General features: G+C 43.5%; 1 protein-coding gene across 5 annotated transcripts in view; it reads left to right on the top strand.

Annotated features, from left to right (window-relative positions):
• RAI14 (retinoic acid induced 14) overlaps positions 1–15,606 on the top strand; it is a 124,938-nt gene that overhangs the window by 3,019 nt on the left and 106,313 nt on the right. The window contains exon 1 of one of the 5 annotated variants that reach the window (XM_016224425.2): positions 12,573–13,285. The exons of the other annotated variants lie outside the window; for them this stretch is intronic. The gene's annotated coding sequence lies outside the window, so the exon portion shown is untranslated. Of the gene's footprint in view, positions 1–12,572; positions 13,286–15,606 lie in introns of those variants that run through there. 5 annotated transcript variants of the gene reach the window in all.

The raw sequence follows: 15,606 nt of genomic DNA, 5'->3' as shown, positions 1-15,606 counted from the left end.
TTTGCAGAGGCACATTCCTGCTCCGAGGGTTTATGGAAATGTGGCTGTGTTCATGACATTTTGCCCCTAATTGTAATCCCTTAATCTGGAAGCAGTTTAAGGCATTTAAATACATTGGCTTCCTCATTATTCCTTCAGATTGCCAGGCAGTTCCTGCCTCAGAGCCATTGCTTTTGCTGTTCCCACTGTCTGGAAGGCTCCTCCCCTAGATATCTAGATATCTGTGCCCTTTGACCCCTCAGATCTTTGCTCAGACATTGCCTTCTCAGCAGACCTTCCCCGGCCAGCCCCTTCCAGCACACCTTGCTCCTCTTTTCTGCTTTATTTTTGTCCATGGCACTTATTACCTTCCAACTTGCCGTGTAATTTAATTTATATTAGCAGGCTGTCTTTTCATACTAGATTAAGAACTCCATGAAAACAGGAGTTTTGTCTCTTCTGTTCACTGCTATATCCCTAGTGTCTAGAAGTGTTGACTTATAGTAGGCATTTGAATGTTTGTGGAATGAACGTAATGCTTTTTGTTGCGGTTTTCTACTTAGAATTTCTCTTTTAGCACATATCGGATATCCTAAATGGCTGTAATTGAGTGCCCCAAGTGTCATATTTACAGGTTCCATCTGGATAAAAAACAGCACCTTCTAAAGAAAGCACTCTACTTAAATTCATGGGATTTATCCTTCAAAACACTTGTCTTCAGATTTTTTCTGCCAACATTTTCCCAAACCTGAATTCAGAGGAAAACTTAAGTAACAGGATACTCAAAAGTGCATCTACCTTTTCTGTTCTTGATAAGTTAGCTTTCCAACATTTCAAACGTGTAAGGTTCAGAAAGGGATCCTGATTATCCTGTTCACACAGCATCTCTACAGACAGGCCAGCAACAGTCTCAAGCAGAGCCAGTAGGCTGACACCCACTTCCGAAGCAGATATCACTGGGATTTCTAGGACTAGAAAGTGGATTTCTCAGAATTGCTGCAGGGGGAATACTCATAGTTGCCCTGGCTTTGTGCATTCATCCATGAGGGTTTTTTTTTTAAAAGGATGGGGGTGGAAACAATGACCTTATTCTAAAGATCCAGAAGCAACCAATATGTAGTAGGGAGCTTAGAAATACTCTAAGAATGGTCACATCATAAAACCTTTAACTCATGGTACTGAAAACGTTCACTGGTGCCGTGTGGTGCGCTGTTCCGCTAGAAGCCAACTGCATTTTCTCTACTTGCGTGATGATTATAGGAGTTGATAAAACAAAGCTAAATATATCGATGGCCACTTGAGTGTTTTTTTTTAAAAAATATTATCTTTATTGATTTCAGAGAGAGGAAGGAAGAGAGAGAGAGAATCATCAATAAAGAGAGGATCTTTGATCGGCTGCCTCCTGACTGGGGATGGAGGGATGGAGCCCGCAATCCCGGTTATGTGCCCTGACCAGGAATCCAATTGCGATCTCCTGGATCCTAGGTCGATGCTCAGCTGCTGAGCCACGCCTGGCTGGGCTCTTGAGTGTATTTTAAATGGGTGATAGGGGAAAGGAGTCTAATGGGGAGTCCCAGGTGAGGCAGATGGCACTGAGCAGCGACATGAAGGTGAGAGAAGGATCTGGAACTCAGGCCCTAGGCATCTGCTGAGTGAGAACCACACAAACAAATTTATTTGTCAAGTTTTGTCTGAGCTAACAAATTATGGGCCAAGACTCTTAGTTTAACAAGAAGGCTCATGGAATTGGGACATCTCCTAAGAAAGGTGGCATACTAGTGATTGGCCATTTTTCAAAGATGAAAGGGAGCCCTGACTTGCGGTGGACGATGATGACCCACCCAGTCATACCGCGGCCAGGAGGAGCTGGCCAGGCACAGTGGCCTCTTCTCAGCCACCCCAAAGATGTGGGAACTTGTGAGCCAATAGGCTCCTGGACAGTGGGTCGCTTTTTCTTTTTTTAAATGTATTTTTATTGATTTTTAGAGAGAGAGGAAATGAGAGGGGGAGAGAGAGAGAGGAAACATTGATGTGAGAGAGAAACATTGATTGGTTGTGTCACACACGCGACCAGGCATGTGCCCTGACTGGGAATCAAACCGGTGACCTTTCATGCCCTGGAGGATGCTCCGCCAGCTGAGCCGCATCAGCCAAGGCAGTTTGACAGCCAAGGCTTTATTTTTCTTCATTATGGAAGGCAGAGGAAAAGACAAGCTAGGGTCCAGCCACAAAGTATGCCGGTGCCCCAAGGCCTGCACTGAGCCATGTCGGGGGGTCCTCACACCCGGCTGGGTGGTGGTGAGGAGCCTGCCCTGTTCTCTCTCTGAGTGAATCTTATTTCAGACCCAGCCCATATCTTGGATCTTTGTTAAAAAAAAATTATTTTTTAGTTTTTTTTGGGGGGGGGGGGGTCAGCGGTGTTAAATCATTGTTCTATTTTGAGAAAAAATGTTTCACATTTCTTTCCTATATATATATTTTTTAATTGGAAAAAACTATTCAAAATATAGGCATAGAAACTGTAACCCAATATCTGTAAGTCATCCAGGGTTTCCTAGGAGTTGTGTGTGTGTATGAGTGTGTGTATGTGTGTATGAGTGTGTGTGTGTATGAGTGTGTGTATGAGTGTGTGTATGTATGAGTGTGTATGAGTGTGTGTATGAGTGTGTGTGTATGAGTGTGTGTATGAGTGTGTGTATGAGTGTGTGTGTATGTGTGTGTGTGTTAGGAAACACTCATTTCTGCTAACAGTATGTGTATGTCCCATCAGCAATCTTGATCAGCTCCTCATTAGATTCTTCCTATGCCCTTCAACTTTACACCATGTTGGGTGTGCTCTTTGCTTATTTTTGCTATTGCTTTTCTTCTGGAGTCTCTAAAAGCCAGCCAGAGATTTCCTGAAAATGCCTCCCGTCCCAGCCTGTCTCTTGGCCAATCTGCGGACGGACGGCTGTGTTACTATTTGTGCCTTGTTTGACAACAAGCTTGCTTTCTTCCTCTTTGTTGAAACAACCCCTGATTATTTGAAGTGCATTCCCCTTGGAACAAAGCGCATTTGATTCTCATTACATTGCAAGTGGGTGTTTATATCCACGGTGGCAAAGGAAACAGAAGGAGCAGCGCACCCTATCCGGGGGATATCTGCTTCGGGTGTGGGTGGCAGCCTGCTGCCCGGCTGCTCCTGTGTGTGGCGCCCACAGTAAGGTCCCCAGCCCTCCCTGCCCGTTCCTGCCTTGCTGGGTGCTGTGTCTTAGGATGCCACTTTCCTTATAATATCAGTGCTTTTCATTGTCCTGAAGACTTGTGATACATGTGTTTCATTTTTTATAGCTCGGAGAGAGTTGTTATACAGGGTATTAGAAGAGACATCCTAATGAGAGGGAGGCATCTGAGTGTCTAGAAGTTCTGCTTTTCCAAATCCTTGCCAAAACATGGAAACCTCCACACCAATCTGCAGCCGGCTCAGCTGAGTGTAAAATAGCCACCTCACTTGTCTGTAATTATCTTTACATTTTCTGTTAAGGTATCTAGCAAAGCACTACGGAAAAGGAGTTTTTGCTGTATGAGTTCAGTGACTATTCATTAAGCATATGCTGCTCATATGAAAGGACAAAGAAATAGAAACATGACCCTCGCCTGGAATGGGCAGGGGTCTGTGAGTGAGGGCACCCCGCCAGAAGGGATCCCTTTTTCAAATTGCTCCATTCAGACTTCCTAGAGGGAGCTCAGTGGGTGCCAGCAGCTGTTCCATCATTAAAGGCAACTTAACTTTTTAAAAAATATATACATGTTTTTATTGATTTCAGAGAGAGGAAGGGAGAGGGAGAGAGAGATAGAAACATCAGTGATGAGAGAGTCATGGATCGGCTGCCTCCTGCACGCCCCCTACTGGGAACCGAGCCCACAACCCCGGCATGTGTCCTGACTGGGACTTGAACCATGACCACCTGGTTCATGGGTGGATGCTCGACCACTGGGCCATGCTGGCCGGGCTTTTTTTTTTAAGTAGTAAAAATGTTGGTCTGTTGGCCAGACTTAAAAATTATTATTAATGTTGTCTACTGTGCAGCCCAGGGTTGTGTTTTGGGCTCAGGAACCAGAGTTTAAACCCAGCCTTCTCCATTTATGAACTGCACCACTTGGGCCAAATGAACTCCCTAGGCTGCAATTTTCCAATCTGGACACTGGGAATAATAACGGTAGCATCTAATTCCTAAGTGATATGATATTCATTAAATGATATGATACTCATTTATAATAAAATAGTAGAAAAGAACAAAAGTTTGCAAAATAAGATAAAATTTAAGTAAATTATTGCTATGGTGACTGTTGTTATATTGCTTGTTACCATAGTCTTTACCTACCTTGAAAGAACTGCTGATGTATTGGCCAGTCTGACTTTACCTGCCATTATAATTTATAGCAATAAAGAGGGGTTGCCCCACAAGTCATTGCAGCACATCTGCATAGTTCACAACTATTTTCCCTGTACTGTGATTCCTCCATTCAGTCCTCCCATTGTCATACCATTAGGTAATGTGGACAATGTAAAGACATATTTCCTTTAGTAGTGGCCAGTCTTACTCGAAACTGCATTGACAAGTTCCTCAGTTTCACCAGGCAACTTGTTTCCATCATAATCTAGGTACAGAGCAGTAAAATCACTGTTAAAATGAAGATGATGGTACTTAGAATGAGTGAGAGGAAAGTTAAATTTCCTACTGAATCCTTTGGAAAAGTGTCTGTTTGTTGACAGACAAAAATATACACATGTTTTCTGAACTGTATGTAATAGAGTAGTAGTTGAGTTTGCCTAGAAGTTTGTGTTTTGAGTGAAATAACATTGCTGGTTAATCATTCCTTCTTCTGCATGTGGCAGAGTAAACCTTTTAAACTACAACTTTCATTATCATTAACTTGCAGTTAACCCAGATCTTAAACTAGATCTGGGTTTTATGGTTTTATGATTGATAGTAAGTGAATGTTAAAAAAGAGAAACAAATGAAATTCATTGTAATGATATATTTTATTTTACCTAGTAGATTGAAAATATTAACACGTAGTCAATATAAAACTTATTAGTGGTGTAGTTGACTTTCTTTTTACATTTCTTTGAAATCACTGTGTATTTTCTACTTATAGTACTTGTCAGTTTGCACTGGTCACAGTTCACATGTGGCTAATAGTTATAGTATTGGACAGCATCAGTCTAAATAATACGTCATTTTGTCGGTCTTGGAACCCAAGTACTGCCTGAAACCTACAATACCCTCAATAAATGCATATTTGATTAAGTTTCCCTGTGTCTTTACCCAGTTATCAGGGGGTTTGCTCCCAGCTTTAAGTATTTCTTTAGCAGGGTGGGGAAGTCTGGCCCGTGGACCATACACGGCCCGTGAAATCATTTGGTCTGGCCCTAACAAGGCAACTGCAGGAGCGACTCGAAATTCAATAAATCTAGGAGCTTTTTTCATAGCTAATTTTTAAGTTGATAATTTTGTATGGCCTGCAAATGATGTTATAAATATCCAAATGGCCCTTGGCAGAAAAAAGGTTCCTCATCCCTGCTTTAGAGAGATACAATAGCTTTATCACAAACCGATTACATGGTATAATGGACATTTGTGGTTTTGGTTTACAAATCTGAATCTCTGCTTTTGTATATGTAATCTACATGGACCTTTTTTTTTAAACAGAGAGACTGATTTTGGTAGGGAGGGGTTGTGTGTGGTGCACATTTCTGCATGGCCCATAGTTAATATTCAGAGCACATGAGTAATTAAAACAGTGTAGTTTTCTTATTTTTCCTCTTAAATTGCCAGTTCTTGAGTAGCTATGCTATTTTTATTCTGTAAACCCTCCTAGCATCAGGTGCCAGGTATGTGTGGATGCATGTGGGGAATGGGAGGAGCATGTTAAATCTTTATTACTGTGAATGAAACATTCTCCATCCTTCATGTTAATGCTATTTGCTTCTGATTCCTAAACACAGAAAGTGGTCCAGGGCATCCAGTTCAGTTAACAGGGGTTTGTCTTCACTGGGCAGGAGGCTCTGGGCCCCCCATATAGCATGAGTGTGGAGCAGCCTGGGACTTCTAATGGAAAAAGATCTGCAGGGCTTTCCATTTGTACTGCCAGGGCAACAGAGTGGCAGATCCAGGCTGGCATAGCCTCTGGGGAGTGATGCCTTGTTGTTTGAGCCACTGTGTTAGGCTTCTCTTCCAGGTGTCTTGTTTAGAGTAAGTCTGGGTGAGTGACAGCGTGTTTGCATATCATATCTTCAGGGCTATTCAAGGATTAACTGCCTGGAGGCTTATCCTTGGGCCTTGAGGCCTCCTGTTCCAGCTGAGCCCCAGCACTCCGCCCCCACCCCACTCTCTTTGTTCCCTCCTATCCAGAGGGTTTCCCTTATTCATCCTGAGCCTCACCTCCCAAGCAGCTGCTTAGTCTCCCCCAGCTCTGTGGAGCCAAGTTCCCTGGGGAGCAGAGGCGGGAAGGTCCACCCAGAGTCCCTCGTGGACCCAGCTGTTACAGTGGCTGTTTATTTTGTGAGAGTTCTACAGTAGTCTAACGCTGCTCATTTCCAGAATTGCAATTGTTTTCATTGTCAACTGGTTCCTATAGGAGTGGCGAAGAGAGCAGTGTGTGCTCTCAGAATGGGAATAGCTCAGAAGACCCGAGAGGGCTGGCCGGCCAGGTCTTCTGCAGTGACTGGGGTGATAGAGGTGAATTGTGAATGGAGTGCTTTGGAGGTTGGGGGGAGGGCAAGGGCAGAAAGATCAAGGAGCTGCTAACACTCAAACAAATACCTGCAGGTTCAAAGGGGTACTGTGGGTCATCCTGTTCTCCTCTTCCCAGGTAGACTCCAGAGAGTGTATATTTCACTTTTGTAGGTTCAAGACGTGAATTTAGCTACTGAGTTTAGAGATGCACTGAGCAGACAAATGCAGGCTGCAACTGTGCTACTGAGTTCTGGGCTCCTGTGGTAGCTGAGATGACAGCCTGAGCAAGTCTGAATCCGTGAGAAGGTGGCGAAGGATTTTATCAGTAGTCAGGTTGCAAGTGACAGAAACCCAACTTGAACTAGCTTAGGCTAGTGCCTTTACTTACGTGACCCCAGATCCTGTGCTAAACGGGTGTGACTATAGCAGAGCTTGGGGCCCCTGCAGTTTGGGGCCTCCCTGGCTCCCTCTCTAAACCAGCTCTCTGCACAGGGTTTGGGCAGCTGCCAGGCCCGTATTTCTCAGTTTCTCCACCAGAGAGGAAGGTCTTTCTTTTCCTTCCTCTTCCCCCTTTCCCGCCCCCTGCCCCTTCTCCCTTGCCCCATTCCATTCCCCTCTCCTCTCCCTTCCTTTTCTTCCCTCCCCTAACTCTAAAAATCCCAGGAGAGTCTCTGAATAGCTTTGCTGAGGATACATTCCCATCTCTCGGGGAACAGCTACAGTCAGAATGTAACCTGGTTGGAGTGGGGATGGGGGGTAGGAGGGACAGTTTTCTGAAAGGAGGGAAGTGCAGTTATCAGAAGAAGGCCGGGCGCTGAGGGTCAAACCAAACATTATAAGTGCTCACGGAAATGAAGAGGCCTGCCTTCCAGTGAGCAGGCATCGCTTCTGTTGGACTGAAAGTGAGACACACGCTTTTTGCATGCACGGTATTTGAATGATTTCCAGATATGGGAGGTAATTGGGGCAGCAGAAAGAATTTTCGTGTCCTCCATCCACTCCCTTCCTCCTGTTCCTAGGGCATCAGAGTTCACAGAATCCGTTTTAGTAACTTATTTATCTTTTATTCTGAAAAGTAGTTGAGACACTGGATGATTAGGTAAAGAGATTCAGCAGGCCAAACAGAACCATTGTGATCATTGCAAATGACACTGCCAGCATTCCAGAATGTGGAGAGTCCAAGTAATCCCCATTGTAAAACCCAGTCAAAGAGCCGATGAAATACGCAGTAAGCAAATGTTTGGCAATTCAGTCTTTCTAGAGTAAAAACAAGAGCTAAATGTAATCATAAAAGGAGTCTTCTGTCTCACTCTAAAGATGCTTTTCACTACCTAAAAACTTTACATGTGACCTTTTCTCTTTTTGTATTTGATCTTTTGAAAAACAGCTTCCTTGAGGTGTGATTTACATTCCAGACAATTCACCAATTTTAGTATACAGTTTAATAATTTTTAGGACATCGACAGAGTTGTGTAATCATCCCCACGATCTAGTTTTAAAACAATTCCCTCACCCCCCGAAAGATCCCGTGCTCCCACTTGCAGTCCCTCTGCTACCATTCGCAGCCCCTGACGGCCACTAAGCTGCTTCCTGCCTCTGCATCTGCCTGTCCTGGCGTGTCACACAAATGGAACCGCTCAATCTGTGGTCGTTTGTGTCTGACCTTCCCTTAGCACAGTGGTTTTGAGCTTCATGCTTGTTGCAGTATCTATTGGTATTTCCTTCCTTTTTGGTGCTGGATAGCATTCCACTGTCTGGAAATGCCACATTTTGTTTATCTAGTTGATAGGTATTTCAGTATTTGTCACTTTTTTTGCAGTTATGAATACTGCCGCTCTAAACATTCATGTACAAATCTTTGTATGGACATATGTTTTTATTTCTCTTGGTGTGGACTTGCTGGGTTACATGGTGAGTTCCTATTTAACTTCATAGGAAATTGCTAATAAGCTTTCCACCATGACTTTTTGCTTTCCACGTTTCGTATTTTCACCAGTAATGTTTCAAGATTGGACCTGTATTTTTAAAATTCATTGGTTCTCTTCGGTTTCAAGATAGGTGAGGCCCAAGGAATGGACTTGGAAGGAAGAAGTTGAGGCACACAGCACATGCGCCTTGCCATTTGGGGTTGATTAGTAGGTAGGTATCTGCAGGGCAGCTTTTTTTCTGCAGGGATGAACACAGTGGTTAGATGGTGCTATTGACGTAAACATCAAAAGATTTGGAAACAGAAAGAACCTTTTAGAGATCATCTTTAAAATAACCTCAAAATGAGGGCTAATCATATGACATTCTTTAGTCCTAGGATGATTTTTGTATTCCAGAGGTAGCTTGTTTGATTAATCCCATGCTTTGTTGGATGGAGTTAGGGCAGGAGGTAACCTTAGGGCTCTGCTCTGGTAGGCTTATTGGGGCATGTGAGCAGCACATTTGACAGATCAGATAGTAACGCTGCCAGAGCCTAGGCTGATTTTTCAATAGCACTGGTGGCTCTGACTGCTTCACGGACCAGATTGGTTCTGGTTGATGGCAGGTCTTATTTTTTAAAGAATGATGTGTTTTTTTTCTCAAGAGAAATGTCATCCCTGGATAAAGGCAGGTTGTGAATATAGGAAGGAAGATTGATGTTCTCATGAGAGTTTTACTGCATGATTATTATGATGCAATATCTGAATTACATTTGTGGCTTAACAAGAATGTGGTCATTTCTTTCCCCCCCCAAAAAAAAAGAAAAAGAAAAGAAATATTAGAGTGTTTTAGAAAGGATTCACTGCCCAAATGAAGCTACTGCTTATATCTTTTATCCCTCCCTTAACTTTTCCCTTTATCATCTGGACAATCTTCAACACACCCGCTCCTTAGTAAATTCATAAAAATGATGACATACTGTATATGAAAACACCCAACCCATGATTAATGCTCAGTAGGGTTTGTTTGTTTGTACATTTATTCCTGTGTATCTGATTTGCTGAGTAAATGATCCTCCTAAGATGTACTCATAGAGCAGCTTTGTTTTGTGTCCCACTTTCTCTTTAAAATTTATTAAGTGAATTCTTTGCCTCTGGATAACATCTCTGACTTTTCTGATTAGTCCTTAGTATAAAAAAATTCTACAGTCAGTTTCAGTTGCTAGGTACTTTTTAAAAATTGAGGTACAATTGATATATAACATTATGTCAGTTTCAGGTGTATAGCACAATGATTCGATATTTGTATATATTGCAAAATGATCGCCACTGCAAGTCTAGGTAACATCCATTACCTCACATAGTTACAGAATTTTTTTTTCTTGTGGTGAGAACTTTTAAGTTCTACTCTCACAGCAACTTTCAAATATGCAATACAGTGTTATTAACTATAGTTGCCATGCTGTACATGACATCCCATGACTTATTTGTTTTATAACTGGAGGTTTGTACCGTTTGATCACCCAGAGTTTCTGTTTGATGGTACTTGCTCACTGTTGACTCTCACTTTCCCTTATTCAAAATGGTCAGCTCCCTTGGCTCAGCTCAGCGGGGGAGGTGAGTGATGCATGGGGAATGAAGCAATGAGAGGGGGGCCAGAGGACAGGCAGGAGGAAAGAGGAGGCGCAACCTGGCAAGACTTCATAGGCCAAATGAGTTGGGCTTTCATTTACTTAGCTCTAGCTTCTTTAGTGCTTTCATATGTACATGGTGAAACCTAATCAGTATGTTGTGTTGACTCAGCTCCCAGTGCAGCTAACCCAGTGCACTTGGGACCAAAGACAGTCTTGCTGATCTCAAAGGTGAAGTCTAAAGGCTATCCTGGGTCCCAACCCACTCTTTGTCTTATACACTCATGCATGAAACATTTATTGATTGTGTGCCAATGGCCAGCACCCTAGTATAAGCAAAGTGAAAATCCTACCTTGAAAATCCACCATTCCAGAGTAAGCAAACAGTGCGGGATGCACCTTTTCACATTTGCTGAAACCTGGTGGCAGGACTCCTGAATCCCCCCGCTCATATCCAGGGTCCAAAAGGACCAGAGTGTGCAGATGGGGGTAAGATCTTTCTTCAGAGAGAACTGTGCAATGATTCCCACCACCTCTACCCAACCTCATGAGAGAAGCTTCTAGGACAGCTTAACAAGCCTGGACAGGTGCCTGACCCTTGCCTGGAAAATCTAAGAAAGGCATGTTCCCTCTTGTGGGAGTGGACTGACGAGATGCCCTTCCTCCTTAGTTTGACCAAATCCTACCTTTCCTTTAAGGCTAGTTGGACCCCTGCCCCTATTATGGAGACTTCTCTGATTTTTCCCAGCCCTCAAAGATTCCTACTCTTCGAATTTCTGTATTGACAGCTAATTATTAGGGAGTTTCGTATCATTTTTTCCTCATACCCTTGGTCTCTACTCACATCCTCCACAGTACCTGCCCAGAGTTCACATAACCTAAATGTCTGTATGTGTTTACATTTTTTTTCATATATCTATACTGTGGGATACTACTCAGCCATAAGAAGAGATGAAGTACTGCCATTTGCAATGACATGGGTTATATAATATTATGCTAAGTGAAATAAGCCAGTCAGAAAAGGCTCAGAACCATATGGTTTCACTTATGTGTGGGGTATAAAACTGAAACTCACAGATACGGACAGCAGTGTGGTGGTGACCAGAGGGAGGGAGTGGGGTGGTGGAGGGTGGAGGGGCCAAATACATGTCGACGGAAGGTGATTTGACTTCGGGTGGTGGGTACACAAAGCAATGTGCAGATCATGTATCATAGAGGTGTACGCTTGAAACTCATATGATCTCTTCCACCAATAAGTAAAAAAAAATTTTAATAAAAAAAGAACAACTGTGCTGTGAATAAAGTAAATTGGGTGGGTGGGGGGAGCAGCAGTCACTGGCCTCTGCTTCCCACTCCTGTTCTTTATGCCCAAAGCAGTGATATAGCCAGAGGCACAGCCCTATCCCAGAGGCAGAGTCTGGAAGCGGCTTCTACCCATGGGAGGAGGTCGGATGGCCCGAAGTGCTGTGCTGTCAGGGACATCTTCACTGGGAAGGCTGGTCTGGAGGGACCTTTTGCAGAATGTATTTGTTTTTCCAGATTGAGAGAACTGAGTGTTTGTACAGCTTTTGGTTAAAATTCCATCTTTGTTGCAGAGAGATTATTTAATCTGAGGAAACAGTCAAGTACTTAAGGGAGAAAGGTAGATGCTCACTAAGAGAAGTGCTTTAATTTTAGTTCCTTGCATTTGTTCAATGCCTTCTTTAGTGCTTTGGATTTTAAGTCTGATGTTCTTTATAACTCGGAAGAAAAAAACCTGAAGCCTGACGTTATTTCCTCTACTCCCCTGATGCGTGATTACAGGGAATTCACTGCTCTTGAATCCTGTCATATGGGGTCTTGGATGTTAATGGATTCTTGTGATTCAGGAAAATGCTTAGCTACCATTTGCCTTTGCTAGTTAGTACTGTTCCCTAGTGGCCATGGGTAGTCAGCTAGTGGCCCTCCTAGAATTTACAGTGTGCAGGGCTCCCCTCCCATTTTCCCATCCTCCCAACTCCCCGCCCCCCAATATTGTGAAATGTTCAAGCAAAGTCAATGCTTGAAGATAATGATCTATTATATCTACTTGTGCAATGTCTCTAGATGATTTTTTAACGGAAGTTTCAATTATAGGTATGGTATCATTGTGTGGTTCCCCCAATCTAGCTGAGCTTCCAAATCACCCAAGGAGTTAAAACAAAAATTACAGATTTCGGAGCCTCACCCCTGATTACAGAATCAGCATACCTGGCTGCGGCTCCAAGAGAACCCTCATTGCTGACATAATTGGCAGCTTTGCCTTACAAAGTAATCCCTGGGTCATTCGTGGGTGTGGGTGTGGGAGGGCGAAGTAGTCTGAAGATACAGGAGAGGAACACTTTTCCTGACCACTTCAGTCGGCTGGGTTGTGAAATTAGAAATAGCTAAATAAAGAAATACTAGAAGCAACCACATTTTAGTGTGAAGGATATTACTTATTAATCTTTGTTCCTTCTAAGTTCTTTTTCAATCAGTCAGAGGTTTCTAACCTGCAAGTTTCCTAACTCTAAAGATTGGAGCTATTTTTTTTTTAAACAGCAGCTTCGTTGAGATATAACTCACACTCTATTCAGTTCACCTACCTGAAGTGTACAGTTGAATGGTTTCCGTGTGGTCACAGGTTGTGAATTTATCATGACAATAGATTTAGAACATTTCATCACCCCCAAAGGAAACTCTATTCATTATGTTATCTTTAATACTCAAAGAAGTCTAACTTATTGGTTCATAATGAAGCTCCATAAGCTTATAGCAAGGCTTTTTATTCAGGCTAGAATTATATCAGATAAGGGTAGCTCATGTGAAACTTCGACTGAGAGCAACATTATTTTTAGAAGGAAAATGCGTTAATAATTAAACCCTGTTTGCTGGCCCCGGTCTTTCAGATGAGAAGGTAACCAGGCTGTGCATCTCTGCACTGTTACATCCTGATCGACTCAAACACGGACAGACTCAGTGTCGCGTGAGGACTGACAGCCAGTGATGGAAGCCAGGTTTCAGTGACTTATTCTGGCCCGAGCAGGACGTAAGCTGCCTGATAGTCCTGCTCAGTGGGTAGATGTGCCTGATTTTGCTTGCAGTGGAAAAACTTGGTTGAAACCACTTTTCCCATTCTCTTCTTGTGCTCTCCAGATTAGGCTGCTGTGCAGTTCATTCAGCCTCACTGCAGCTCTTTTGAATGAAGCATCTTGATTAAGTGACATTTCCAGGGACTGCTGTTAGCGCAGACTTGCTAAGTTAATGGATGTCACTTTACTCAGGATGGCCTGGAGCCCAGTTTGGGCTTTGGAGGCTGGGCTTTGGGAATTGGAGCTGTGACTCCAGCTGACCCAAGGAAGGCCAGTAAGTCCCTGCTTTACTTCATGAGTTCTCTTGTGGAAGAGGAGATGCTGAGGCAGAGGGAGCCCAGCATCATTTCAGGGGCAGGTTCCTTCCCATTAGCTGTGGCTTCCATGTGTTAGGTTCTTTTACAAATACCAGGAAAGCAGTGACCTATTACTAACTTTAATTACCCCCCGCTACCATTCTTGTGTTTGTAGTTGCTCTCCTGTGGGTGTCCAGAACTTGTTTACCCTTGACCCCCTCCTCTATCATTCTGGAGCTCTGTCCATCTACCACCCAGCTATCACATACCCAGAGCCCAGGTTCCGGGAAGACATCCATTTCTCAAGTAATCCCTTCCCCTGGGAACTTTTGGAATTAGTTGCTTTGTTTATTTAGTCTTCTTCAAATGAGTTTGCATACTTCTCGCTGGCATGCTTAAAAAAACCGCCAAAGATAAACACACACACACAAAACTAGTACAACACCTATGAAAGCCCACCATGACCTCAAACAGAAGTCTTCCCCGCCATGACTGAAGGAATGCTCGGGGTGGTTCTGCCTTGGTGGGCTACACAGTTTATGGGTTATCCACGCCTTGGCTTCTGTTCTCTCCTTCCTGCTGCATGGATTTGGCCTCTTTCCTTGATTATTAACACTTTCCCCAGAGGGTGGAAGGAATAGAACTCGAAGGGTGATTTTCATTTTCTAGTTACCATTGGTGGAGGACCATTAGTCAATGGCAATTTGGGAATATCTGGTTATCATCACTTCCACTTGGATTCATCAGAAGATGGTTTGTTTTGGCTTGAAAAAAGGCTGTTTATAAATCAGTGCAACTTGGACTTCTGTATTCCCTGTTTATCTACCTCAGTCCTAGGTTCTCAAACGTCAGTGTGCAAAAGATTGAACCAAGTAGATTCCTGGGCCCTGCTCCCTGAGATTCAATTTCCATGGGATGTGGAGTAGGGTTTTGCATTCAGCAAATTGTCCCCAGGTCCTTCTGATTCAGATTAATTAGGGGCCAACTTTGAGAAACACTGGCCCAGAATTTGCACTTTGCTGTTCAGATACCAGCCCAACCTTCTCTGTGGTTAAATACTTGGCAGTTACCAAGATGTGATTACAGTGTGTACAGTTTCCAAGGCAACATGCATTTTATCACTTCTACCCACCAAGCTGGATAGATTCAAAGGGACCACAGGGTGGCTGTAGTAACGGTGTGACCTTCCGATTAAAGTCGTTGAAGTGCTTTATGATGACTGGATTTTCATACCGTTCATCCAAGGACCCTGCTTAATGGCAGCAGCAGAGATGAAAGTCAACACATTAGAAGCCACCGAGTTGCTGGACTTCTGGAGGCAGGGAGTCGGACACGAGGAGGGATGGCAGCCATTTAGTTGCTTGTATTCCCCCCCCCCCCCCCCCCCCCCCCCGTCACAGATCAGTTTAGTCCAGAATGATAGGGATGGTGGAGCAGCAAGAGACAACCTCGAAAGGCTTTAGAAAAATACTGGTCAGCTGTAGTAAACGTTTGACCGCTGTTTCTTAGTTCTCAGGTGGATAGTATGTTGACGTTGACCGTTTCTCACCAGCTGTCACTTGAGACTTGAAGTTACATTTATAGAGTGCTTATGATCACATACGATGGGAACTTACCCATAGGTTTCCTTGCCTTTTTGACCTAAATGCAAAGGTTCCACATTTTGTACCTTTTTCATGTTTAAGGATGAAAGTGATCAATTCCTACAGTATTTTAGCGCAGGATCCTGCTTTTCCGTTTTAGTTTTAAAGGTAGAGGGCCGTGGGAAAAGCATTGAACTCTCTGACTTTGGGGTCCGGTCCTGAATTCCAGCATAAGCAGACTTTGCGGCTGCGCAACTTCCCTAACTTCTCTGAAGCTCCGCTTCTGGAAAACAAGGGGCTTGGACTCCATCAGTTGTCTTAACTGACAACCCCCTTGCAGAGTCAGATGAAAACTAGGAACTCTCTTCCCTAAAAAAACACATACATACTTAAGAAAAT

The sequence above is a fragment of the Miniopterus natalensis genome, chromosome 3 (genome assembly GCF_054644295.1).
Source record: "Miniopterus natalensis isolate mMinNat1 chromosome 3, mMinNat1.hap1, whole genome shotgun sequence".
In the NCBI taxonomy this organism is placed as follows: Eukaryota; Metazoa; Chordata; class Mammalia; order Chiroptera; family Miniopteridae; genus Miniopterus; species Miniopterus natalensis.
The sequence above is the reverse complement of the archived record's forward strand: the minus strand, read 5'-3'. Positions and strand labels throughout refer to the sequence as shown.